The sequence below is a fragment of the Mus caroli genome, unplaced genomic scaffold (assembly GCF_978045245.1).
Source record: "Mus caroli unplaced genomic scaffold, Mus_caroli_1 scaffold_6, whole genome shotgun sequence".
Classification (NCBI taxonomy): domain Eukaryota; kingdom Metazoa; phylum Chordata; class Mammalia; order Rodentia; family Muridae; genus Mus; species Mus caroli.
In genome coordinates, this window is record NW_028227261.1 from 130,536,113 (window position 1) to 130,563,620 (window position 27,508).

At 38.8% G+C, this 27,508-nt stretch overlaps 1 long non-coding RNA gene across 2 annotated transcripts in view; it reads left to right on the forward strand.

Annotated features, from left to right (window-relative positions):
* Positions 1-1,047: 1,047 nt before the first annotated feature.
* Positions 1,048-27,508, forward strand: part of LOC147004397 (uncharacterized) — a 302,085-nt gene continuing 275,624 nt past the window's right edge. For both annotated transcript variants that reach the window (XR_015047259.1, XR_015047260.1), the window contains exon 1: positions 1,048-1,177. This is a non-coding gene — a long non-coding RNA (uncharacterized LOC147004397). The remainder of the gene's footprint in view (positions 1,178-27,508) is intronic.

The following is a 27,508-nucleotide window of genomic DNA, read 5'->3' on the forward strand; positions in this document are numbered from 1 at the left end:
AGACAATGCTAGTTCTGGGTGTTACACATGTCTTCCATGGCCTTGATTGTGCTGAGACTTTTTTCCTCATCCCTAATCTTTCTAGGACTTTTATCACAAAGATATGTTAGATTATGCCTTCCATTCTGTGTGGCCTGTATATTAATATTCAAACTTTCAACACTTTCTCTTTGTTCTGTGTATTCAGTGTTTTAATTATGATATGATGTGGAGAGATGATTGTTTTATTTTCAAATCGTGTCTACTTGGTGTTCTGTAAGCTTTCTGCATCTACATAGGAATGTCTTTTCTTAGTTTGGAGAAATGTTCTTTTATAACATTGTTGAAGATCTGGTGTATGTCACTGACCTGGAATTGTTCTCCCACATCTATGCTTAAATTGGAAGATTTGCTCTTTTAATGGTATCTTTCAGTTCCTGCATGCTCTTTTCCTCTGTTTTAAAACATAAATTCATATTCTTGGCATGTGTGGTCTACTTTCTCTCTAGCATGTTTTCAGGTCCTTATATTTTATCTTCTACTTGATCCATTCTCTTCATGTGTTTTTCCCCCCTTGAGTTTTCAATAATGCAATTGGATTTTTAAAGATTTCAATTGGATATGCATTTAGATTGAGTTATCTTCGGTATTTGTAATTTTGATTGAATTTGATTGTCAAACTTTGTATTGAATTTGTCATGTTATTGAGCTTTGTGTCTGGGATCCCTGCAGTATTACTAGGCATTGCTTCTCTGTGTTGATTCTGTTTATGCTTGTTCAGCTGTTCGTTCATTTGTATATTTAATAAACTCACTAAATTCTTTGATAAAGTTTCTGATTGTTCTTTGGGTTCTGAGTCTTACAAACAAGCAAATTATCTAGTTATAAAGTAAATAAATAAATAATCTAGTTAATTCTCACTAGAGAATATAAAATGGCTATATTTTTATGAGGGACACCATAGTATCTTGATTTTTCATAATTTTTGTGATGAGATCTAGGTATTTGTGACTTATTGTTTCTGTTGTTGTGTTGTAGGTCTGATGTGGAGGCAGCAAGCTTGGCTCATGTACACCTGAGCTGACACCTGGACTGAACTTGGAGATTGGCAAAGGGCTGGGCAGAGATCTCCAGGTTAAGTTGGTGCCCTCCTTGAGGTATCTGAAGTAGGTCTGGAAATTGGGAGGATCCTGGCAGGGTAGGTGATGAGTCATAATTTCCAGGCTGGGCCAGAGGGAAAGACATGGGACTGGCTAAGTTTACAGGGAAGATATGATGCTGGTATCTATGGAGTGACTATAGTCAAGAAGAAATATGGGGGTGGCACAAGTAATTTGCTTGTATTTTCACACTATGTAGTTTGACTACAGGGTCCCTGGGTTGAGAATTTTGGAGTTTTGAGAGTCTCAAAGGGAGAGAGAGGGATGAGGAAGTCATGATTTCTGGCAACCTGCTGAGGGGCAAGTGAAATTTGGAGGAGCTGTGCTATGAACCAAAGGTAGATTACCTAGATCCCAGTTTCAAGAAGAGAACAGTGTATCTGTTCTTCCTAGTACAGCATTACTAGCACATTACTTGAGGTGTACCTGGTATCTGGTAGTATCCCATTATTTGGTGTGTAACAGGTCCCTGACAAAGAGGAGAAAACAATGTAAAATTATCATGGCATATTGAATTAAATTTTTTGTTCTGTGTCCATCTGTAATTTCATTATGGATAAATACTTCAACTTTTGAAATATTTCATTGTTTGAACAAAATGTATAGTAATTATGTAATCTAAAATACAAAATACATTTATACCCTTTCTAATTGTTTGATTAGGTATGAAATTAGGAATTTAAAGTCCCATTTGTCATTTGTGATATATTACTTATTATGATTTTACATGTATTATACCTCTATCCCAAACACTTAATGGTAGAGATTGTTATCAGTAGGCAATCTTTTTATGACATGGACATCCACATACGTGTCATGATTTAACCAACAGATTCAAATTTTAAAGTTATTCCCAGTTATTTATTGGATCATTTACTCATTTAAAGGTTAATTACAATACTCTATGTATATAGTTTCTTTCTGCATCTGTGCCTATACACAGTATGTACACTTGACACCATAAATGGGCATCAGACCATCTGAAATTGGACTTACATATCTCTGTGAGCCACCATGTAAATTCTGGGAATCAGACCCAGGTCTTCTGAAAAGTAGTCAGTATTTTTGACCAGAGAACCATCATTTCAGGCTCCTGGTGTTTTTTTCTTTTTCATGTATCTATATAGGGGACTTTTGGGATAACATTTGAAATGTAACTGAAGTAAATACCTAAAAAAATTGGAGAAAAAAAAGAAAAAAAAAGAAAAATAGGAGGGATCCATTCCTGTCAGGGCCTCACAGCAGAGGCCGCTAAGAGCTCCAGAGTGCTCTCCACGCCACAGGACCTTGGGATCACCTTGGGATCACTGGTGAGTGGAATGCAACATAAGCTCTAAAGTATCGCAGAGGGTCTTGTGCCAGCAGGAACAGGGAGAAAGGAACCCCGCCTGACCAGAGGCTGGGATCTTTTCAGGTTGGAGCAGCCCTGCCATCTTCTGCAGTAACCTAGCTGAGGGCATCTAGGATGCCACAGGACCCCTAGCACACCTAGGACCTCATGATCACCTGAGAGCACATGGGTGATAGAAGCAATAGAGCTTCTTGTTTAGGGTCCCATCGGGCCTTCACCCTCAGCCAGGAGGCAGAGCTGAGACCCAGACCCCTGGGCACATTTCTTGCCAGAGGAGAGTCGGCCTACATGGAGGGTTCTAACCCAGGAACTCAAGAGGTGGATCAGAGCTCCAGACTGCTGAATACCTGCCCTGCAAGAGGAGAGCTTGATTTCAAAAGGTGCTCTGACCACTGGAACTCAGGTGAGATTGGACTCCCAAGACTTCTGACAGAGGCAAACAGAATCACAGGAGGATCAAGCTCCAACCAGAGACAGCTTGAACGTTAACATCAGAGATTTCTGATGGCGAAAGGCAAATGTAAGAATCATACTAACAGAAACCAAGAACACTGGGCATCATCAAAACCCAGTATGCCCACCACAACGAGTCCTGGATACCCTAACACACCCAAAAAGCAAGACATGGATTTAAAACATTATCTCATGATGGTGGTAGAAGATTTTAAGAAAGGCATTAATAACTCACTTAAAGAAATACAGGAGAACACTGCTAAACAGGTAGAAAAAACACAAAAATTCCTTAAAGAATTACAGGAAAACACAACCAAACAGGCAATGGAATTGAACAAAACCATTCAAGATCTAAAAATGGAAGAAGAAACAATGAAGAAAACCCAAAGGGAGACAACTCTGGAGGTAGAAACCCTAGGAAAAAAATCAGGAACCATAGATGCGAGCATCAGCAACAGAATACAAGAGATGGAAGAAGAATCTCAGGTGCAGAAGATTCCATAGGGAACATGGACACAACAATCAAAGAAAATGCAAAATAAAAAAAGATCCTAACTCAAAACATCCAGGAAATCCAGGACACAATGAGAAGACCAAACCTATGGATAATAGGAGTAGATGAGAATGAAGATTTTCAACTTAAAGGGCCAGCAAATATCTTCAACAAAATTATAGAAGAAAACTTCCCATACTTAAAGAAAAAGATGGCAATGAACATATAAGAAGCCTACAGAACTCCAAAAAGACTGGACCAGACAAGAAATTTCTCCCGACACATTATAATCAGAACAACAAATGCACTAAATAAAGACAGAATATTAAAAGCAGTAAGGGAAAAAGGTCAAGTAACATTAAAGATAGGCCTATTAGAATTACTCCAGACTTCTCACCAGAGACTATGAAAGCCAGAAGATCCTGGACAGATGTTACACAGACACTAGGAGAACAAAATGCCAGGCCTGGCTACTATACTATACTATACTAAACTCTCAATTACCATAGATGGAGAAACCAAAGTATTCCATGACAAAACCAAATTCTCACAATATCTTTCCACGAATCCAGCCCTTCAAAGGATAATAAACACCAACACAAAGATGGAAACTACATCCTAGAAAAAGCAAGAAAGTAATCCTTTAACAAAACTAATGGAAGACAGCCACAAGAACAGATTCCCAACATTAAAAACAAAAATGGCGGGAAGAAACAATTATTTTTCTTTCACTTCTCTTAACATCAATGAACTCAATTCCCCAATAAAAAGACATAGAGTAACAGACTGGCTACACAAACAGGACCCAACATTTTGCTGCTTACAGGAAACCCACCTCAGGGATAAAGACAGACACTACCTCAGAGTAAAAGGCTGTAAAATAATTTTCCAAGCAAATGTCCAAAGAAACAAGCTGAAGTAGCTATTCTAGTATAGAATAAAATTGACTTCCAACCGAAAGTTATCAAAAAAAGACAAGGAGCGGCACTTCATACTCATCAAAGTTAAAATCTTCCACGAGGAACTCTCAATTCTAAATATCTATGCTCCAAATGCAAGGGCAGCCACATTCATTAAAGAAACTTTAGTAAAGCTCAAAGCACACATTGCACCTCACACAATAATAGTGGGAGACTTCAACACCCCACTGTCATCAACGGACAGATCCTGGAAACAGAAAGTAAACACAGACACTTGGACACTAACCGAAGTTATGACACAAATGGATTTAACAAATATCTACAGAATATTTTATCCTAAAACAAAAGGATATACCTTCTTCTCAGCACCCCATGGTACCTCTTCAAAAATTGATCATATAATTGGTCACAAAACAGGCCTCAACAGATACAAAAATATTGAAATTATCCCATGCATCCTACAGATCACCACAGACTAAGGCTGAACTTCAATAACAGCATAATAATGGAAAGCCAACATTCACATGGAAACTGAACAACACTCTACTCAATGATACCTTGGTCAAGGAAGAAAGAAAGAAAGAAATTAAAGACATTTTAGAGTTTGATGAAAATGAAGCCACAATATACTCAAATTTATGGGACAAAATGAAAGCAGCCCTAAGAGGAAAACTCATAGCCCCGAGTGCCTCCAAAAAGAAATTAGAGAGAGCATACACTAGCAGTCTGACAGCACACCTAGAAGCTCTAGAACAAAAGGAAGCAAATTCACACAAAAGGAATAGACAGCAGGAAATAATCAAACTTAGGGTTGAAATCGACCAAGTGGAAACAAAAGAACTATTCAAAGACTCAACCAAACCAGGAGCTGGATCTTTGAGAAAATCAACAAGATAGATTAAACCCTTAGCCAGACTCACTAGAGGGCACAGGGACAGCATCCTAATAAACAAAATAAGAAGTGAAAAAGGAGACATAACAACAAATCCTAAGGAAATCCAAAACATCATCAGATCCTGTTACAAAAGGCTATACTCAACAAAACTTGGATGAAATGGACAACTTCCTAGACAATACCAGGTACCAAAATTAAATCAGGATCAGATTAATGATCTAAACAATCCTATATCCCCTAAAGAAATAGAAGCAGTCATTAATAGTCTCCCAACCAACAAAAGCCCAGGAACAGATGGGTTTACTGCAGAGTTCTATCAGACATTTAAAGAAGACCTAATTCCAACTCTCCTCAAATTATTCCAGAAAATAGAAGCAGAAGGTACTCTAACCAATTCATTCTATGAAGCCACAATTATTCTGATATATAAACCACACAAAGATCCAACAAAGAAAGAGAACTTCAGACCAATTTCCTTTATGAATATCAATGCAAAAATACTCAATAAAGTTCTTGCTAACTGAATCCAAGAAGACCTCAAAACAATCATCCATCCTGACCAAGTAGGTTTCATTCCAGGGATGCAGGGATGGTTTAATATATGGAAATCCATCAACGTAATCCACTATATAAACAAACTCAAAGCCAAAAACCACATGATCATTTCTTTAGGTTCTGAGAAAGCATTTGACAAAATCCAACACCCTTTCATGAGAAAAGTCATGGAAAGTTCAGGAATTCAAGGCCAATACCTAAGCATAATAAAAGCAATATACAGTGAACCAGTAGCCAACATCAAAGTAAATGGTGAGAAGCTGGAAGCAATCCCACTGAAATCAGGTACTAGACAATGCTGCCCACTTTCTCCCTACCTATTCAGTATAGTACTTGAAGTCCTAGCTAGAACATATCAACAACAAAAGGAGATCAAGGGGATACAAATTGTAAAGGAAGAAGTCAAAATATCACTATTTGCAGATGATATGATAGTATATATAAGTGACCCTAAAAATTCCACCAGAGAACTCCTAAGCCTGATAAACAGCTTCAGCCCAGTAGCTGGATATACAATTAACTCAAACAAATCAGTGGCCTTTCTTTACACAAAGGATAAAAAGGCTGAGAAAGAAATTAGTTAAATAACACCCTTCACAATAGTCACAAATAATATAAAATACCTTGGTGTGACTCTAACTAGGAAGAGAAAGATCTGTAGGACAAGAACTTCAAGTCTCTGAAGAAAGAAATTGAAGATTTCAGAAGATGGAAAGATCTCCCATGCTCATGGATTTGCAGGATTAATATAGTAAAAATGGGTATCCTGCTGAAAGCAATCTACAAATTCAATGCAATTGCCTTCAAAATTGCAACTCAATTCTTCACCGAGTCAGAAAGGGCAATTTGCAAATTCATCTGGAATAACAAAATAACAAGGATAGCAAAAATTATTTTCAACAATAAAAGAACCTCTGGGGGAATCACCATGCCTGACCTCAAGCTATACTACAGAGCAATTGTGATTAAAAAAAAACAAAACAAAACTGCATGGTACTGGTACAGCTACAGACAGGTAGATCAATGGAATATAATTGAAGACCCAGAAATGAACCCACACATCTATGGTCACTTGATCTTTGACAAGGGAGCTAAAACCATCCAGTGGAAAAAAGACAGCATTTTCAACATATGGTGCTATTAGAACTGGCGGTTTTCATGTAGAAGAATGTGAATTGATCCATTCTAATCTCCTTGTACAAAGCTCAAAGTCTAAGTGGATCAAAGAACTCCACATAAAATCAAAGACACTGAAATTAATAGAGGAGAAAGTGAGGGAAACCCTCCAAGATATGGGTACAGGGGAAAAATTTTCTAAACAGAATAGCAATGGCCTGTCCTGTAAGATCAAGAATCAACAAATTGGACTTCATTAAATTGCACAGCTTCTGTAGGGCAAAAGATACTCTCAATAAAACAAAAATGTCACCAATAGATTGGGAATTTTTTTCTTTACCAATACTAAATCTGATAGGGGACTAATAACCAATATATACAACAAGCTCAAGAAGCTGAACTCCAAAAATTCAAATAACCCCATTAAAAATGGGGTACAGAGCTAAATAAAGAATTCTCAACTAGGGAAAACCCAAGCAAGGGCTGAGAAGCACTTGAAAAAATGTTCAGCCTTCTTAATCATCAGGAAAATGCAAATCAAAACAGCCCTGAGATTCCACCTCACACCAGTCAGAATGGTTAAGATCAAAAATTCAGGTGACAGCAGATGCTGGTGAAGATGTAAGAAAGAGGAACACTCCTCCACTGCTGGTGGGATGCAAGCTCGTAAAATGACTCTGGAAATCAGTCTGGTGGTTCCTCAGAAAATTGGACATAGTAGATCAGTCTGGTGGTTCCTCAGAAAATTGGACATAGTAGATACCGGTAGATCCAGCAATACCTCTCCTGGGCATATACCCAAACATGTTCGAACTGGTAATAAGCATACATGCTCCACTATGTTCATAGCAGCCCTATTTATAATAGCCAGAAGCTGGAAAGGACCCAGATGTCCCTCAACAGAGGAATGGATACAGAAAATGTGGTACATTTACACAATGGATTATTACTCAGGTATTAAAAACAATGAATTTGTGACTTTCTTGGGCAAATGGATGTATCTGAGTGAGAAACCCAATCACAAAAGAAGTCACTTGATATGCACTCACTGATAAGTGGATATTATCCCAGAAACCTAGAATATCTAAGATACAACTTTCAAAATACAAGAAAATCAAGAAGGAAGACCATTGCGTGGATACTTCATTCCTCCCTAAAATAGGGAATAAAATGTCCATGGAAGGAGTTGTAGAGACAAAGTTTGGAGCTAAGATGAAAGCATGGACCATCCCATAATCAGTCACCAAACACAGACACTATTGCATATGCCAGCAAGATTTTGCTGAAAGAACCCTGATATTGCTGTCTTCTGTGAGGCTTTGCCAGTGCCTGGCAAATACAGAAGTGAATGTTCACAGTCATCTATGGCATGGAACACAGGGCCCCCAATGGAAAAGCTAGAGAAAGTACCCAAGGAGCTGAAGGGTGCTGCAACCCTATAGGTGGAACAACAATATGAACTAACCAGTACCCCCAGAGCTCGTGTCTCTAGCTGCATTTGTAGCAGAAGATGGCCTAGTCGGTCATCATTGGGAAGAGAGGCCCCTTGGTCTTGCAAACTTTATATGCTCCAGTACAGGGGAATGCCAGGACCAAGAACTGGTAGTGAGTGGGTAGGGGAGCAGAGCGGAGGGAGTGTATAGGGGACTTTTGAAATGTAAATGAAGAAAATATCTAATAAAAATTTTTTAAAAAATAGATATTCTGGGTACTTATATATCCTGTGTGTCATTTCAGGGTTAGATAAGTAATCTGTAAAGATGTGCTTCCATTCTGTGGGCTGCTTCTCCACTTTGTTAGCTGTTTTCTTTGCCACCATATGCTCTTTACTTTCATGCATACCCATTTGTTAGCTCACACTATTGCTCTCTGAGCAGCTGTAGTTCTACTCAGGCACTTATTGCTTTGTCTTGGTCTCATAGTGTTTCAACTGTTTCTTTTTAGTAATTTTTAGGTACTCAAATGAGGCTCTTTGATGGATTTTGTATTGATTTTTCTTCAAGGCATGGAATAGGGATCTAGTTTCAGAATTCTATATCCATTTGAATATCTCATTTTCCCAATTTGTATCCTTTGTAAGAGTGCAGTCCTTTTTCCTAAATATTTCTTTAAGCTTTGTTTTAAAAACCAAATGACTGTATCTTTGTGCATTGATTCCCTGGCCTTTCCCCACTACATCTACATAAATGATCATGTGTTTTTGCCCTTGTCTCTATTTATGTACTTTATTTACTACTATGTATATTGATTTGCATATGTTGAACCATCATTACATACATGGTACTAATTCAACTTGACACAAGTGTATGATGTTTTTAATGTGATACTGTCTTTGGTTTGCAAGTTTTGTTTTGGGCTTTTAAATCTATGTTCACATCAAGGAGATTCATTTATAGTTTTCTCTTTTGTTGTAGTGCCCCGGTTTTGGAAATACTGGAATAATTTAAAAATGTTTCTTCTCTTTCTATTTTGTGCAATAATTTCAGAAATGTTGGTATTATATCTTCTCCAAGAGTCTGCTAGCGTTTCCCCATGCATTTATCAAGCCCATGGCTTTTTATTTTTTTTAAATATAAATTTAGGGTTTTTAAAAATTCTTTAAAAAAATACCTTGTATCTATCTATCTATCATCTATCTATCTATCTATCTATCTATCTATCTATCTATCTATCTACCTACCCACCTACCTATCTACTTATTGAAAACTCCAGATTTTATTCCCCTCCCTGTCCACCCTCTGACTGTTCCACACCCCATACCTCCTCCCTGCTCCCCTGTTTCCACAAGGATGTCCCCACTCCCAACCCCCACCCCACCACACCTCTAAACTCCCTGGGGCCTCCAGTCTCTTGAGGATTAGGTGCATCTTCTCTGACTAAACCCAGACCCAGCAGTACTCTACTGTATGAGTGTTGGGGACCTCATATCAGCTGGTTTATGCTGCCTAGTTGGTGGTCCAGGGTCTGAGAGATATCAAGGGTCCAGATTAATTGAGGCTGCTGGTCCTCCTGCAGGGTTGCCCTCCTCTTCAGCTCCTTCCAGCTTTCTCCTAATTCAACTACAGAGGTCTGTAGCTTCTGTCCACTGGTTGGGTGCAAACATCTGCATCTGACACTTTCAGCTGCTTGTTGGGTCTTTCAGAGGGCAGCCATGATGGGTCCCTTTTTGTGAGTGCTCCATAGCCTCAGCAATTGTGTCAGGCCTTGGGGCGTCCACTTAAGCTGAATCCCACTTTGGGCCTGTTGCTGGACCTTCTTTTCTCAGGCTCTTTTCCATTTCTATTCCTGCAGTTCTTTCAGATAGGAACAATTATGGGTCAGAGTTTTGATTATGGCATAGCAACCCCATCCCTTACTTGATGCCCTGTCTTACTGTTGGAGGTGGGCTCTACAAGTTCCTTCCCCCCACTGTAGGTCGTTTCTTTTTTCTTTTTATTATATATTTTCTTTATTTATATTTCATGTGTCATTCCCTTTTGTGGTTTCCCCCCTGAAAACCCTCTGTCCTCTCCTGCCTTCCATTGCTCATCAACCCACCCACTCCTGCTTCACTGTCCTGGTATTCCCCTACACTGTGGCATCCAGCCTTTATAGGACCAAGGGCCTTGCCTCTGATTGGTGTCTTACAAGGCCATCCTCTTCTATATGCAGCTGGAGTCATGAGTCCCTCCATGTGTACTCTTTGGTTGGTTGTTTAGTCCCTGAGAGCTCTGGGGGTACTGGTTGGTTCATATTGTTGCTACTCCTATGGGGTTGTAAACCCTTCAGCTCCTTCAGTCCTTTTTCTAGCTCCTTCACTGGGGACCCTGTGCTCAGTAAAATGGTTGGCTGAGAGCATCTACCTCTGTATTTGTCATGCAGTGGCATAGCCGCCCAGGAGACAGCTATATCAGGCTCCTGTCAGCCAGCACTTCTTGGCATCCACAATAGTGTGTAGGTCTGGTAACTGTATAAGGTATGGATCCCCAGGTGGGACAGCCTCTGAATGGCCTTTCCTTCAGTCTCTGCTCCACACTTTGTATCTCCTTCCATGGGTATTTTGTTTCCCCCCTTCTAAGAAGGACCAAAGTATCCATACTTTGGTCTTCTTCTTGAGCTTCATGTGGCCTGTGAATTGTATCTTGGGTATTCTGAGCTTCTGGGTCGCTGGACCTTCTTTTCCTCAGGCTCCTCTCCATCTCCATCCCTATAGTTCTTTCAGACAGGAACAATTATGGATCCGAGTTTTGACTATGGGATTGCAACCCCATCCCTCTCTTGATGCTAGAGGTGGGCTCTACAAGTTCCCTCTCTCCAATGGAGGGCTTTTCATCCAAGGTCTCTCTCTTTCATCTTATATTCTGCTCACAGCCACTCCTTTCAACTGTCTTTCCCCCATTCTCCTCTCTCCTCCTTTGAGCAGATGGAGGGTACCTCTGGATATTCTCCCATCATGGCACTTCAAGTTTATTCGAGGTTAGGTACTTCCTCTCCCACTGAGGCCAGACAAGGTAGGCCAGCTAAAACATACTCCACAGACAGGCAACAGCTTTGGGATAGCTTCTGCTCCAGTTGTTTAAGACCGAAATGAAGACCTGCATATCTGCTACATATGTGCAGGGAGGCCTAGGTGTAGCTCTTTGACTGGTTATTTAGGTGAGGCTCCTTATTCTGCTTCCATCTCACTCCCATTTTAAGTATACTTTCATTCTTTTCATTTAATTTTGAAATTCTCCTTTGTTTGGTATATTGTCCTCTATCATTTTACTTTTAGTTTGTGTCTGTCTGTTTTAGTAACCCAAAGAATGATGTTATAGACATTGACACCAATGAACAAACTCAGACATCCATACTAAGGGAAACAAAAGCACGACTCACATAAACTCAGGACCATGACCTATCTTGCTAACACTTCACAGAAGTGCTTTCAGGACAGTTAGCAGCCATTATAACTCCCATTTCTCCTTTGCATGAGAGGGTCATCTCATGGGGATACATGCTTCAGGAAGAATCATGTGCAGCAGACAGCACTTCAGAGGGCAGTAGAGATGCGTGCTCCAAATAATAACAATGACCTTGACATCATATCATGATTTTTGTATGAGGAGTTGCTTTGACTCTAGCTGCATATGTATCAAAAGATGGCCTAGTCGGCCATCACTGGAAAGAGAGGCCCATTGGACTTGCAAACTTTATATGCCCCAGTACAGGGGAACGCCAGGGCCAAATAGTGGGAGTGGGTGGGTAGGGGAGTGGGGGGGGTGTATTGGGGACTTTTTGGATAGCATTGGAAATGTAAATGAGGAAAATACCTAATTAAAAAAATTTTAAAAAAAGTTAGATAATAAAAATAAAGAAAAAAAATCTTCAAAGCCATTTTGTTTCCTATTGATAGAAAGAAGCCAAAATATATTATCCAATTTCTATCAATCATATAGATAAAATTGACTTCTCAAAATTTTAAACTTAAGAAGAATAATTACTCCCAGATACAATCACATGACTTGAGGTTTTCTTTAATGTTAAACTACTAAATCTAGCATGTAACTGTATAGGAACATCCGGAAAACACACTTGACCTTTATAACATTTTCTATAGGGTAAAAATATATAGATTCTTTATGGAAGCTGTGTGCTACAGATATGACTCAAACACTAGAATTTTGTTCCATATGTGTAAAGTCAGAAAAGAAATCTTTCTGTTTCTCATACAATCAGTCCAGTGACTGAAGGGAGAGTAAGAGAGTGAAGAGGTAAACAATTTCCCCAATCTGAATGTCAAATCTTCCAAATGTGAATCTCTTTTCTCCTCTTTTGAGTTTAGGGTGAGGACTCCCCAGAATAGCAGCTATGAAGACCCATCCCTTCCTGTTCACTAGCTGCTGATTGGCCCAGGGCTTCTGCTTGTCTCTGAAGAGTAGTAACAGAAAAAGATCTAGTAAGTGAGTCCTATCCTTCTAGTCAGGGTTCTCTAGAGTCACAGAACTTATGGGTAGTTTCTATATAGTAAGGGAATTTATTGATGGCTTATAGTCTGTAGTCCAACTCCCCAACAATGGTCAGTCGCGGCTCTGAATGGAAGTCCAAGAATCTAGCAGTTGCTCAGTCCCACAAAGCAAGCAGACAAAAAGAGCGAATCCTCCTTCTTCTAATGTCCTTATGTAGGTCTTCAGAAGAAGGTGTGTCCCAGATGGAAGGTGGTGCTACCACACCTGGATCTGGGACTTGCTTTGTCCCAGTTGAGCTTGAACTCAGAGATCTCCTTGCCTTTATCTGGGATTCACAGCCACTATGTCTCAAGATCTCCATGCCAAGATCCAGGTCGGAAACTTGTATCTCCCAGCCACCAGATTAGGATTACAAAGGAGCCTTCCAATTCTGTATTGTAGTTCATTCCAAATATAGTCAAGTATACAACCAGGAATCACCACTACGATGTTCATTTCACCTTACACTCGGTCTGCTACTTTATAGTGCAATGCCATTATTAGAAAGAATCTTCACAGACATTTATAGTTACAAACAAACAAACAAACAAACAAACAAACAAAAAACCTGACAAGATTTTGGATTTTTTTGGTCTCTTTAAAGAAAAAAGGTATCCCCTGCAATTCTGTCCCCATCTCCCATAGCTCTTCAAGTCACATGCTGCAAGCCATTCCTGATAACTCCTATTCATAGCAGTGTCTACAGAAATGCCATCATGTAATATACCAGATACCTTCTTAAAGAAAATGTTTACTCTGTGGGCTTGGTTCCTTTCATATTCTGCATCCTGGCATATATATTCATATAAATATTATATTTATGTATTTATTACCTTTGTATTTTATATGATATATTTTAAATAAAGAGGAGAGAGAGAAAATGGCTGTTGCAGTACTTTTCTAGACCCACTGTACCTTAGATGACAGTTTATTAACATGGAGACATTATTTTTAACTTTTTTACAATTCATTCCACAAAACAGCAAAAATTTCAGATTGCCACTAATTTGTTTAACACTCTATGTAAAATGATTATAAACAAACATATTTGTGGAATAAGAAGATGACAGGAGAGTTTTGAGGAATGCCATAGTATGTAAAAGCACAATGACTGTACATTGTGGTATATCTTAGAAGTCACATCACACTCCTGGTCACATTAGCCGTCTATAAAGGTTACAGACCCCTCCCATGTTCAAAGAAGTACAAAATATGTTCTTCCTGTCAAGGTGAGCAAGTTTGAAGTATAGCTTCATGGTACAATCCTAGCACAATAAACTGTGACATGAATCTAACCAAATTCGCTGTGGGAGGACAGTTTGCTGTCATGAGCCATGTACAGTGGTGAATGCTTGTGACCTGAACTACTTAGGAGATGGAGGCAGGAGGATCACTTAAACTAGCCTGGACATCATAGTAGACCTTATTTTTAAAAATAATTTTCTTTAGTTCAAAGATATACATAATTGACTTTAATATGGAAAAATACAAAACTTGTATGCTATATTATGATCAAAAGAAGTTCCTAGAGGCTGAATACCAAAATATCAGAACAAAAAAGGAACAGGAAAAAGAAAAAAGAAGAAAAAAAGAAAAACTCATTTAACTATAAATATAATGTAGGAGAATATATATTTAAATGTGACTTTAGGTAGCAATTTTTGATTACAGAAATATTGATAAATTCAGCTATAAGTTAGCTGTTTCATGATGTCCACATCTTATTCTTTTGTACTGTTTATTGGTTGTCTCTTATTCTCTTCTATTGTCTACCCTTTAGCTGTGGCTTGTCCACAGACAATTCTGTGGTGACTCATATGCAGCTTGAATATTTGTCCTCAAGTGCACAGTGCATTCGGTTTCTGTTTTACAGCCTTTTCCTCATTCTCACTCATTTCTTGAGTATTGTACAACTCACCTTGGGATGTGGTATCAATGCCACTCAGAACAGTAGAATCATCAGGAGAAGGACATTAATACATACTTCAGATAATTCTTCAGGCATACAAGTTTGGCGCTCATTTGGTACCATTTTCAGAAGCCTTTGGTAGAAGTTACTATGTTTTCTATGGTGATGATGAGAAGACTATTTCTTCAGAAATTCTTCCTATAACCCTCTACCTATTACTTATATTTTTTCTAGTTAAACTATTCAGTTGGTAGTATGCTCATATTTTGACCTAGATTCCATCCTTGGACATTTATGCTCATATTCCTTTTGACGTATTGCCTATAATAACGACTGCAAACAATCCAAATATGTAACCATTCTTATAGACAATTACATATGATGTAGGAAGTTCAGTTAATATAGCAAAAGAAAACATATTAAGTGGTGTGTAACACATTATATATGTAATGCAGATTTAAACATAAAATATGTCTTAATATTTTAATTAGCATAAAGCTATTTTGTTTAGTAAAGCATACATAACATTGAAGGTATAAGAATGCAGCCTGTAATATGATAGACTTGGAGTGGAGTAGTGGTTAAGAAAGAATCGATGTGGTTGGGAGTGGGCAATATTCGTTTATATACTAAGCATCATGGCAAATAATTATGAGAAACTTTAAACACAAAATAAATGAAAATAAAACAACTTGATAAATATCCACAGACTAGTTTTATTTTATGATCTATTACATTTTATTTCTGCTTTCTCATTCCCTAGCCTAAAATATGATCATTTTGTAGGAGGCCCCACACATCATGCTAGTACATGCATATCTGTTTTTGTGTTTATAGTATAAAGCATTTAAAACATATTCAGGATACTGTTATCACAATAAGTTCTTGTATATTCCCAAGATATTTAACCATAATTTCTAAGCCTCATTAGCTATAAAATTATTATCAATTTTTCTGATATTCTTAGAGAATCAAATAACTGTTTGTTTGTTATTTTTAAATCAGGATTCTGGGAATGACCAAGCTCTTATTTTTGTTGGCTAAACCGCTTGCATTCTGTCATTATCCCTTTATATTACTTAAACTCTCATTTTTATATAACCTATCCTGTCAAGTGCCCTTCACTGGACGACAAAGCCCGTCAGGTGTACAGTTGAGCTTCCTTTCTTCTATGAGCTCCTGCTCCAGCCGTTTTCTTTTTCTTCCTTGTTTTTGTTGTTGAAAGAAAGTGGATCATTTGACAAACAGTGCTGCTTACTGTCTCAGAGCCTGACTTGTGTTAGTATGGGCATATGCAGTGTTTCCTTTTGCCCCATGTTACTGTAAGTTGGAAGCAAGCTGTAGTGTAGATTGTACTAGATTTTAATTCATATCAGTCTCTTTGGAGAAGGAGATGGGTGAAAACTATTTTGTAGTGGATTCTTTTTAAATCTCTGTCGGAGAGATTTTTTTTTAAAATCTTGTCATCCATCATTGTCTTCTAGCACTTTTTCCCAATGAATCTTAAAAATAGTCTTATTGATATTCTGCTTCTTGATCTAATAAACATTTTAATGACCTTTATTATACTAGGGATTGTATAATAATTCATTCAGGTATCTATAGACTTTTTGCAAAAGTGTGGCTTTGTGAACATATCTAAAAGCATAATATACATTTTACATTTGTATATTTTCATGGAGAGTAAAGAAACAAACTTGATGAGAAATACTTTAAAATTATAACTATGAATTTTGTGTTATATACACTATATAGAAATATAGAAATATGCAAAAGAAATAACCCAGCATCTTCCACATTAACAACATTTAGGTAATATTGATAAATTACCTGTAATTTAACTGTAGCCCGTGAGATGGGGGATTGCGGGTGGTGAATAAGTTAATTCAAGTCACAGAAGAGTTATCTGAACTTGCTTTTAATGCTGAAATGATGCGGTAAAGTAGCACATGACCATGGTGCATGGAATACAGGTTGGAAGTGGTTCCTTAAGTAGCACCTATTAGCACATATTATGATATTTGACAAATAATTAAGAGACCTACCATTTTAAAATGCTAACTTGTTTGAGATTTTATATAAAAACAGATAAATTTTTATTCAATTTGATAACTAAAGAATGATTTGTGTGGTCTGTTTTCTATATTAAATTGATTCTAGATATTATCACCTGGGGCAGATTGAGCAAAGTAATACAAATAGAGTTAAAACTTCTTCCAAGCCATAATACTAACAGCACATCTCTGTTCTTCCTTCAGTTTCTATTCTTGCAATGATCTTTTCTACTGGAGTCAGTAGAGCATAGGAACTGAAAAGACAGTTATCTAAATATGATTTGAGTTAAATCATTTTTAGTTCTGAGACCTTAAGCAGGCTTTTTCTTTGTGTTCATTTCCTCATCAGTTGTATTATAGTAACTCTGTGTCTCGTGTATCTGTTGTAATGATTAAATTCATATAGCACCTTTGACATGCACCAACACAAGAATACATACCCACAAATCCATAGATAAACAACCCCTTTACTTATTCATATACTAAAGATTATCACTACCTATTAACTTTTTAGCTAAGTTTCACAGCCCCTGAAATGTCTCATTAGGCTTTAACATCTTTAACTTTTAAATTCTTTTTTCTTTTCCTAATACTCTTCCTTTTCTCTAATTTCTTAAAATAGTCTTCCATTATAATTCCAGTGACTCCCAAAGGTTGGTACTTAATAATCCAGAAAAATTTGAGACCACCACATAATTATAAATTGACTTTCAAGAAAGACCATTAAAACCAAATAGCATTATTTATTAAGTAACATTTTAATAAAATGTTTTTATTTAAAGTATAAATTTTTATTTAAAAATAAAAATATTTTTGTTATTAAAATACAATAAAAATTTAAAAATTCATTGTTTATTCTCAATATGTGTGTTTTGTCTATATGAGTCAATGTCTCTGCAAGTCTCCTTTGATCCATGGACATGCAAGATATAATATTTAACAAATACTAAGCTTAATGAATAAATACATATAGCACTTTTGAATAAATAAATAAAGACCTCTATTAATAAGGGACATTTTAGTAAAATTAAATCTGTGATTTTTTTAGTCCACATATGTATATGAAACTGTTCCATGCTCACAATAACAACACAAAGTTAGTTGGGACTGCTTGGTTAATATACATGGTCTGCATATCAATTTGCATTCAGTTCTAAAGCACAAAAACCAATCTCACATGGCTCAAACTTTGTAGTTTAAATCTGCAACAACATTCCAGATTCAGATAAGGATGTGGACAAAGCTATTCATTATATATGTGAAAATAATTTCTTCAGTTTAGAAAACTTTGGTCACATTTATGTCAATATTCTTAGATAGAGACAACGTTTTAATCCCATTCAGTTACTGATACATGCTTGATAACCCTGTACTAAGGTTTGGGCAAGGACTTAACTTTTAACATTAAAATTTGAACACTCTTACCTAGATTCTTTTTAATCTACTTCTTCGTCTTATTTGAGCTCCCTTATGAAACTCCACATAATAAAGTAGAGTGTAGAAAATCCGAAATGAGGCCATAGGCTACACAACATATATCTTCTGACTTAAATAGTGCACGCCTCAATAATTCCACATTCCTCTTTCAGCTTGTTAGCCTGTTGGCCCTTTCTCTTTTGTATTTTGAAGCTCTCCAGGTCTTCTGATGTCAAGTTGTGTTACAGATACATAATAACAAAACAGCAGACACAAATATCAACACAAAAGAAATGAGGGCCCATGGTTACAGCCGCCCGAGTTGTGATGATCCCATCAGTAAAAGGATACCAAAATGAGCAGTTACTTGACAGCAACTAACGTATTACAATTAAACATCTAAAAAATTTCAGCCTCACTATCCAATAGAGATATGCACATTAAAATTATATTGAGATTCCATTTCACATCAGGCAGAATGGAAGTCATTTAGGCCTATTTCCTGCTTTCCTTCCTATTAAATTCCTGGTTCCATGTTCAGGTGCTTGATTCATCTGGAGTTGAGCTTGTTCAGGTTGATATAAATGGATTTAATACCTTAATCTACATGTAGCCATCCATCCAGTTTGAACATGAAGATATGAAGATTTAAGATATTGTCTTTTCTCCAGTGTGTTGTTTTTATATAAATAATGTGTCTAAAAGTGGAACTAAATTTGGGTATTCAGTTGATTCTATTGATCACTTAATAGGTGCTCAACTAGAATGTTTATGCCGACTAACTAACATTCTTGTGTCTGGAAGGTAGTCTGCATGCTACCATGCTACCAGAGGAGAAAAGGAATCATTTTTATTAACAAGTTACAAATCTTGTGACCTACAACACAACTTGATATGCTGGTATAATAGTGGTACAGATGTTGTAAGTTTAAGCAACCACTGTTTGATTGGAATTAAGGACCTACTTTATGAGTTGTCACTGCAAAATTAGGAAAAAACCTGAGATTAGATAGGTCATGGCCACAGGGGGAAATCTAATAATATTAATTTGCTAAAGGAGTATGACAATAAAATGTGTCCTAGTTACATATTGTTGTACATATAAATCAGTGCATTTTTCTTTTTTTTTTTTTTTTTTTTTTTTTTTTTTTTTTAATATTTTTATTACATAATTTCCTCAATTACATTTCCAATACTATCCCAAAAGTCCCCCATAGCGCCCCCCACTTCCCTACCCACCCATTCCCATTCTTTTGGCCCTGGCATTCCCCTATATTGGGGCATATAAAGTTTGCAAGTCCAATGGGCCTCTCTTTCCATTGATGGCCGACTAGGCCATCTTTCGATACATATGCAGCTAGAGACAAGAGCTCCAGGGTTCCGGTTAGTACATCATGTTGTTCCAACAATAGGGTTGCAGATCCCTTTAGCTCCTTGGGTACTTTCTCTAGCTTCTCCATTGGGAGCCCTGTGATACATCCAATAGCTGACTGTGAACTTCCACTCCTGTGTTTGCTAGGCCCCGGCATCGTCTCACAAGAGACAGCTATATTAGGGTCCTTTCAGCAAGATCTTGCTAGTGTATGCAATGGTGTCAGCGTTTAGAAGCTGATTATGGGACGGATCCCTGGATACAGCAGTCTCTAAATGGTCCATCCTTTCATCACAGCTACGAACTTTGTCTCTGTAGCTCCTTCCCTGGGTGTTTTGTTCCCAATTCTAAGAAGGTGCACAGTGTCCACACTTTGGTCTTCATTCTTCTTGAGTTTCATGCGTTTATCAAATTGTATCTTATATCTTGGGTATCCTAAGTTTTGGGCTAATATCCACTTATCAATGAATACATATTGTGTGAGTTCTTTTGTGATTGTGTTACTTCACTCAAGATGATGCCCTCCAGGTCCATCCATTTGGCTAGGAATTTCATAAATTCATTCTTTTTAATAGCTGAGTAGTACTCCATTGTGTAAATGTACCACATTTTCTGTATCCATTCCTCTGTTGAGGGACATCTGGGTTCTTTCCAGCTTCTGGCTATTATAAATAGGGCTGCTATGAACATAGTGGAGCATGTGTCCTTTTTACCGGTTGGGACATCTTCTGGATATATGCCCAGGAGAGGTATTGCTGGATCCTCCGGTAGTACTATGTCCAATTTTCTGAGGAACCGCCAGACTGATTTCCAGAGTGGTTGTACAAGCTTGCAATCCCACCAACAATGGAGGAGTGTTCCTCTTTCTCCACATCCTCGCCAGCATCTGCTGTCACCTGAATTTTTGATCTTAGCCATTCTGACTGGTGTGAGGTGGAATCTCAGGGTTGTTTTGATTTGCATTTCCCTGATGATTAAGGATGTTGAACATTTTTTCAGGTGCTTCTCTGCCATTCGGTATTCCTCAGGTGAGAATTCTTTGTTCAGTTCTGAGCCCCATTTTTTAATGGGGTTATTTGACTTTCTGGAGTCCACCTTCTTGAGTTCTTTATATATATTGGATATTAGTCCCTTATCTGATTTAGGATAGGTGAAGATCCTTTCCCAATCTGTTGGTGGTTTTTTTGTCTTATTGATGGTGTCTTTAGCCTTGCAGAAGCTTTGTAGTTTCATGAGGTCCCACTTGTCAATTCTCGATCTTACAGCACAAGCCATTACTGTTCTATTCAGGAATTTTTCCCCTGTGCCCATATCTTCAAGGCTTTTCCCCACTTTCTCCTCTATAAGTTTCAGTGTCTCTGGTTTTATGTGAAGTTCCTTGATCCACTTAGACTTGACCTTAGTACAAGGAGATAGGAATGGATCGATTCGCATTCTTCTACATGTTAACAACCAGTTGTGCCAGCACCATTTGTTGAAAATGCTGTCTTTCTTCCACTGGATGTTTTTAGCTCCCTTGTCGAAGATCAAGTGACCATAGGTGTGTGGGTTCATTTCTGGGTCTTCAATTCTATTCCATTGGTCTATTTGTCTGTCACTATACCAGTACCATGCAGTTTTTATCACAATTGCTCTGTAGTAGAGCTTTAGGTCCGGCATGGTGATTCCACCAGAGGTTCTTTTATCCTTGAGAAGAGTTTTTGCTATCCTAGGTTTTTTGTTATTCCAGATGAATTTGCAGATTGCACTTTCTAATTCGTTGAAGAATTGATTTGGAATTTTGATGGGGATTGCATTGAATCTGTAGATTGCTTTTGGCAAGATAGCCATTTTTACAATGTTGATCCTGCCAATCCATGAGCATGGGAGATCTTTCCATCTTCTGAGATCTTCTATAATTTCTTTCTTCAGAGACTTGAAGTTTTTATTATACAGATCTTTCACTTCCTTAGTTAGAGTCACGCCAAGATATTTTATATTATTTGTGACTATTGAGAAGGGTGTTGTTTCCCTAATTTCTTTCTCAGCCTGTTTATTCTTTGTGTAGAGAAAGGCCATTGATTTGTTTGAGTTAATTTTATATCCAGCTACTTCACCGAAGCTGTTTATCAGGCTTAGGAGTTCTCTGGTGGAATTTTTAGGGTCACTTATATATACTATCATATCATCTGCAAACAGTGATATTTTGACTTCCTCTTTTCCAATTTGTATCCCTTTGATCTCCTTTTGTTGTCGAATTGCTCTGGCTAGGACTTCAAGTACAATGTTGAATAGGTATGGAGAAAGTGGACAGCCTTGTCTAGTCCCTGATTTTAGAGGGATTGCTTCAAGCTTCTCACCATTTACTTTGATGTTGGCTACTGGTTTGCTGTAGATTGCTTTTATCATGTTTAGGTATGGGCCTTGAATTCCTGATCTTTCCAAGACTTTTATCATGAATGGGTGTTGGATCTTGTCAAATGCTTTTTCCGCATCTAAGGAGATGACCATGTGGTTTTTATCTTTGAGTTTGTTTATATACTGGATTACGTTGATGGATTTCCGTATATTGAACCATCCCTGCATCCCTGGGATGAAACCTACTTGGTCAGGATGGATGATTGTTTTGATGTGTTCTTGGATTCGGTTAGCAAGAACTTTATTGAGGATTTTTGCATCAATATTCATAAGGGATATTGGTCTGAAGTTTTCTATCTTTGTTGGGTCTTTTTGTGGTTTAGGTATCAGAGTAATTGTGGCTTCATAGAATGAGTTGGGTAGAGTACCTTCTGTTTCTATTTTGTGGAATAGTTTGTGAAGAACTGGGATTAGATCTTCTTTGAAGGTCTGATAGAACTCTGCACTAAACCCATCTGGTCCTGGGCTTTTTTTAGTTGGGAGACTATTAATGACTGCTTCTATTTCTTTGGGGGATATAGGGCTGTTTAGATCATTAACCTGATCTTGATTCAACTTTGGTACCTGGTATCTGTCTAGGAACTTGTCCATTTCATCCAGGTTCTCCAGTTTTGTTGAGTATAGCCTTTGGTAGAAGGATCTGATGGTGTTTTGGATGTCTTCAGGATCTGTTGTTATGTCTCCTTTTTCATTTCTGATTTTGTTAATTAGGATGCTTTCCCTGTGCCCTCTAGTGAGTCTGGCTAAGGGTTTATCTATCTTGTTGATTTTCTCAAAGAACCAGCTCCTTGATTGGTTGATTCTTTGAATAGTTTTTCTTGTTTCCACTTGGTTGATTTCACCCCTGAGTTTGATTATTTCCTGCCGTCTACTCCTCTTGGGTGAATTTGCTTCCTTTTGTTCTAGTGCTTTTAGGTGTGTTGTCAAGCTGCTAATGTGTGCTCTCTCTAGTTTCCTTTTGGAGGCACTCAGAGCTATGAGTTTTCCTCTTAAAAATGCTTTCATTGCGTCCCATAAGTTTGGGTATGTTGTGGCTTCATTTTCATTGAACTCTAAAAAGTCCTTAATTTCTTTCTTTATTCCTTCCTTGACCAAGGTATCATTGAGAAGAGTGTTGTTCAGTTTCCACGTGAAGGTTGGCTTTCTATTATTTATTTTGTTATTGAAGATCAGCCTTAGTCCATGGTGATCTGATAGGATGCATGGGACAATTTCAATATTTTTATATCTGTTGAGGCCTGTTTTGTGACCAATTATGTGGTCAATTTTGGAGAAGGTACCATGAGGTGCTGAGAAGAAGGTATATCCTTTTGTTTTAGGATAGAATGTTCTGTAGATATCTGCCAGATCCATTTGATTCATAATTTCTCTTAGTTTCACTGTGTCCCTGTTTAGTTTCTGTTTCCATGATCTGTCCATTGGTGAAAGTGGTGTGTTGAAGTCTCCCACTATTATTGTATGAGGTGCAATGTGTGCTTTGAGATTTACTAAAGTTTCTTTAATGAATGTGGCTGCCTTTGTATTTGGAGCATAGATATTCAGGATTGATAGTTCCTCTTGGAGGATTTTACCTTTGATGAGTATGAAGTGTCCCTCCCTGTCTTTTTTAATGACTTTGGGTTGGAAGTCAATCTTATCAGATATTAGAATGGCTACTCCAGCTTGTTTCTTCATGCCATTTGCTTGGAGAATTGTTTTCCAGCCTTTCATTCTGAGGTAGTGTCTATCCTTTTCTCTGAGATGAGTTTCCTGTAAGCAGCAAAATGTTGGGTCTTGTTTGTGTAGCCAGTTTGTTAGTCTATGTCTTTTTATCGGGGAGTTGAGTCCATTGATATTAAGAGATATTAAGGAAAAGAAATTGGTGTTTCCTGTTATTTTTGATGTTAAAGTTGGCATTTTGTTCTTGTGGCTGTCTTCTTTTAGGTTTGTTGAGGGATTACCTTCTTGTTGTTTCTAGGGCGTGGTTCCTGTCCTTGTATTGGTTTTTTTCTGTTATTATCCTTTGAAGGGCTGGATTCGTGGAGAGATAATGTGTGAATTTGGTTTTGTCGTGGAATACTTTGGTTTCTCCATCTATGTTAATTGAGAGTTTGGCTGGGTATAGTAGCCTGGGCTGGAATTTGTGTTCTTTTAGTGTCTGTATAACATCTGTCCAGGATCTTCTGGCTTTCATAGTCTCTGGTGAAAAATCTGGTGTAATTCTGATAGGCTTGCCTTTATATGTTACTTGGCCTTTTTCTCTTACTGCTTTTAGTATTCTATCTTTATTTAGAGCATTTGTTGCTCTGATTATTATGTGTCGGGAGGTATTTCTTTTCTGATCCAGTCTATTTGGAGTTCTGTAGGCTTCTTGTATGTTCATGGGCATCTCTTTCTTTAGATTTGGGAAGTTTTCTTCTATAATTTTGTTGAAGATGTTTGCTGGTCCTTTGAGTTGAAAATCTTCATTCTCATCCACTCCTATTATCCGTAGGTTTGGTCTTCTCATTATGTCCTGTATTTCTTGGATGTTTTGAGTTAGGATCTTTTTGCATTTTACATTTTCCTTGATTGTTGTGCCGATGTTCTCTATGGAATCTTCTGCACCTGAGATTCTCTCTTCCATCTCTTGTATTCTGTTGCTGATGCTTGCATCTATGGTTCCAGATTTCTTTCCTAGGGTTTCTATCTCCAGTGTTGCCTCATTTTGGGTTTTCTTTATTGTGTCTACTTCCCTTTTTAGGTCTAGTATGGGTTTGTTAATTTCCATCATCTGTTTGGATGTGTTTTCCTGTTTTTCTGTAAGGACTTCTACCTGTTTGATTATGTTATCATGTTTTTCTTTAAGGATTTGTAACTCTTTAGCAGTGTTCTCCTGCAATTCTTTAAGGGATTTTTGTGCTTCCTCTTTATTGTCTTCTTCCTTTTTAGCAGTGTTCTCCTGCATTTCTTTAAGTGTGTTATTAACGTCCTTCTTGAAGTCCTCTATCATCATCAGGAGATATGCTTTTAAATCCGTGTCTAGCTTTTCCGGTGTGTTGGGGTGCCCTGGACTGGGTGAAGTGGGGGTGCTGGGTTCTGATGATGGTGAGTGGTCTTGGTTTCTGTTAGTAAGATTATTACGTTTACCTTTCGCCATCTGGTAATCTCTGGGGTTAGTTGTTATCGTTGTCACTATTTAAAGATTGGAGCAGAAGCTGTGTTCCACTCACCAGCAGTCCCAAAATCCTGCGGCGGGGGTCGTGGGTAGCTGGCGGGTGTCAGGCAACCCTGCGCTCCCGCTACCCTGGCGCTGATCCGGCCGGGTGAGGCCTGTGGCCCTACTCAGGCTGGTTTCTGCTTCCCTAACTAATGCAGTCTCAGGTCCCGCGCAATTGGATTGGAGCAGAAGCTGTGCTCCCCTCACCAGAAGTCTTAAGATCCTGTGGCGGGTGTTGTGGGCAGTTGGCGAGTGTCAGCAGACCCTGCGCCCCAGCTGCTCAGGTGCTTTTCTGACCGGAAGAGGCTTGTGGCCCTGTGTGGGCCGGATTTCTCTCTCCCCAACCAGAGCAGTCTCAGGTCCCGCGTGATTGGACTGGAGCAGAAGCTGTGTTCCACTCACCAGCAGTCCCAAAATCCTGCGGCGGGGGTCGTGGGTAGCTGGCGGGTGTCAGGCAACCCTGCGCTCCCGCTACCCTGGCGCTGATCCGGCCGGGTGAGGCCTGTGGCCCTACTCAGGCCGGTTTCTGCTTCCCTAACTAATGCAGTCTCAGGTCCCGCGCGATTGGATTGGAGCAGAAGCTGTGCTCCCCTCACCAGAAGTCTTAAGATCCTGTGGCGGGTGTTGTGGGCAGTTGGCGAGTGTCATCAGTGCATTTTTCAACTCCCCTCAGACAAGATCTGTCTTGCAATAGATTTAAACTAACATAGAGACCCACAATTAGACAATATACAGAGAAGAGACATTGGAGCATTCAGTTTTACATAGAATGTCTTTATAAAGCACCTTCTTTCAAGGCTCAGGGATCTATACAGAAGAGGACATAGAAGAATTGTCAGAGTCAGAGGTGGTATGTGACTTCATGAATGCAGTGTTTTTAAGATATAACAGTACTGATAAGTATATGAACTCACTGAAGCTATGACAGGATGCACAAGATCTGCACATGCTCAAATTAGACAAAATTGAAATGAAAGGGGGAATGGATGCAAGTTCTCACATTTAACCAAGAAACTGTTTAAATTTTGTTTAAAACTACTGATGCTTGATGGGAAAGGAAAATTAGTTTTCTCTAGTGGAATGTCACAGGGTATATCAACCACACTCCTGGGTAGGCTCCAGGCCACTATGAAATGGGTGCCATGGTGTGTGTGTGTGTGTGTTGGAGCCTTTTGTTTATTTTGGTATTGTTTCATCTTAGTCTTTTTGTTTTGATTATCATGTTTTTTAATTTTGGAGAGAGAGAGAAAGAGAGAGAAGAACACATGAAGTTGGGTTGTGATAGAGTTAGGGGATCATGGATGAATTGGATGATGAAAAGCATGATCGAAAAAGCACCAGGGCAACGGGGGCGCAGGGTCGGCTGACACTCGCCAGCTACCCACAACACCCGCCACAGGATCTTAAGACTTCTGGTGAGTGGAGCACAGCTTCTGCTCCAATCCAATTGCGCGGGACCTGAGACTGCATTGGTTAGGGAAGCAGAAACCGGCCTGAGTAGGGCCACAGGCCTCATCCGGCCCGATCAGCGCAGGGGTAGCGGGAGCGCAGGGTTGCCTGACACCCGCCAGCTACCCACGACCCCCGCCGCAGGATTTTGGGACTGCTGGTGAGTGGAACACAGCTTCTGCTCCAGTCCAATCACGCGGGACCTGAGACTGCTCTGGTTGGGGAGAGAGAAATCCGGCCTACATAGGGCCACAACCCTCTTCCGGTCAGAAAAGCACCGGGGCAGCTGGGGCGCAGGGTCGGCTGACACTTGCCAGCTACCCACAACACCCGAAACAGGATCTTAAGACTTCTGGAGAGTGGAACACAGCTTCTGCTCCAATCCAATTGCACGCGGGACCAGAGACTGCATTAGTTAGGGAAGCAGAAAACCGGCCTGAGTAGGACCACAGGCCTCTTCCGGCTGGACCAGCACCGGGGTACCATCAGCTACCCACGACCCCCGCCGCAGGATTTAGAGACTGCTGGTGAGTGGAACACAGCTTCTGCTCCAATCTTTAAACAGTGACAACGATAACAACTAACCCCAGAGATTACCAGATGGCGAAAGGTAAACGTAATAACCTTACTAACAGAAACCAAGACCACTCACCATCATCAGAACCCAGCACCCCCACTTTGCCCAATCCAGGGCACCCCAACACACCGGAAAAGCTAGACACGGACCTAAAAGCATATCTCCTGATGATGGTAGAGGACTTCAAGAAGGACTTTAATAACACACTTAAAGAAATGCAGGAGAACACTGCTAAACAGGCAGAAGACACTAAAGAGGAAGCACAAAA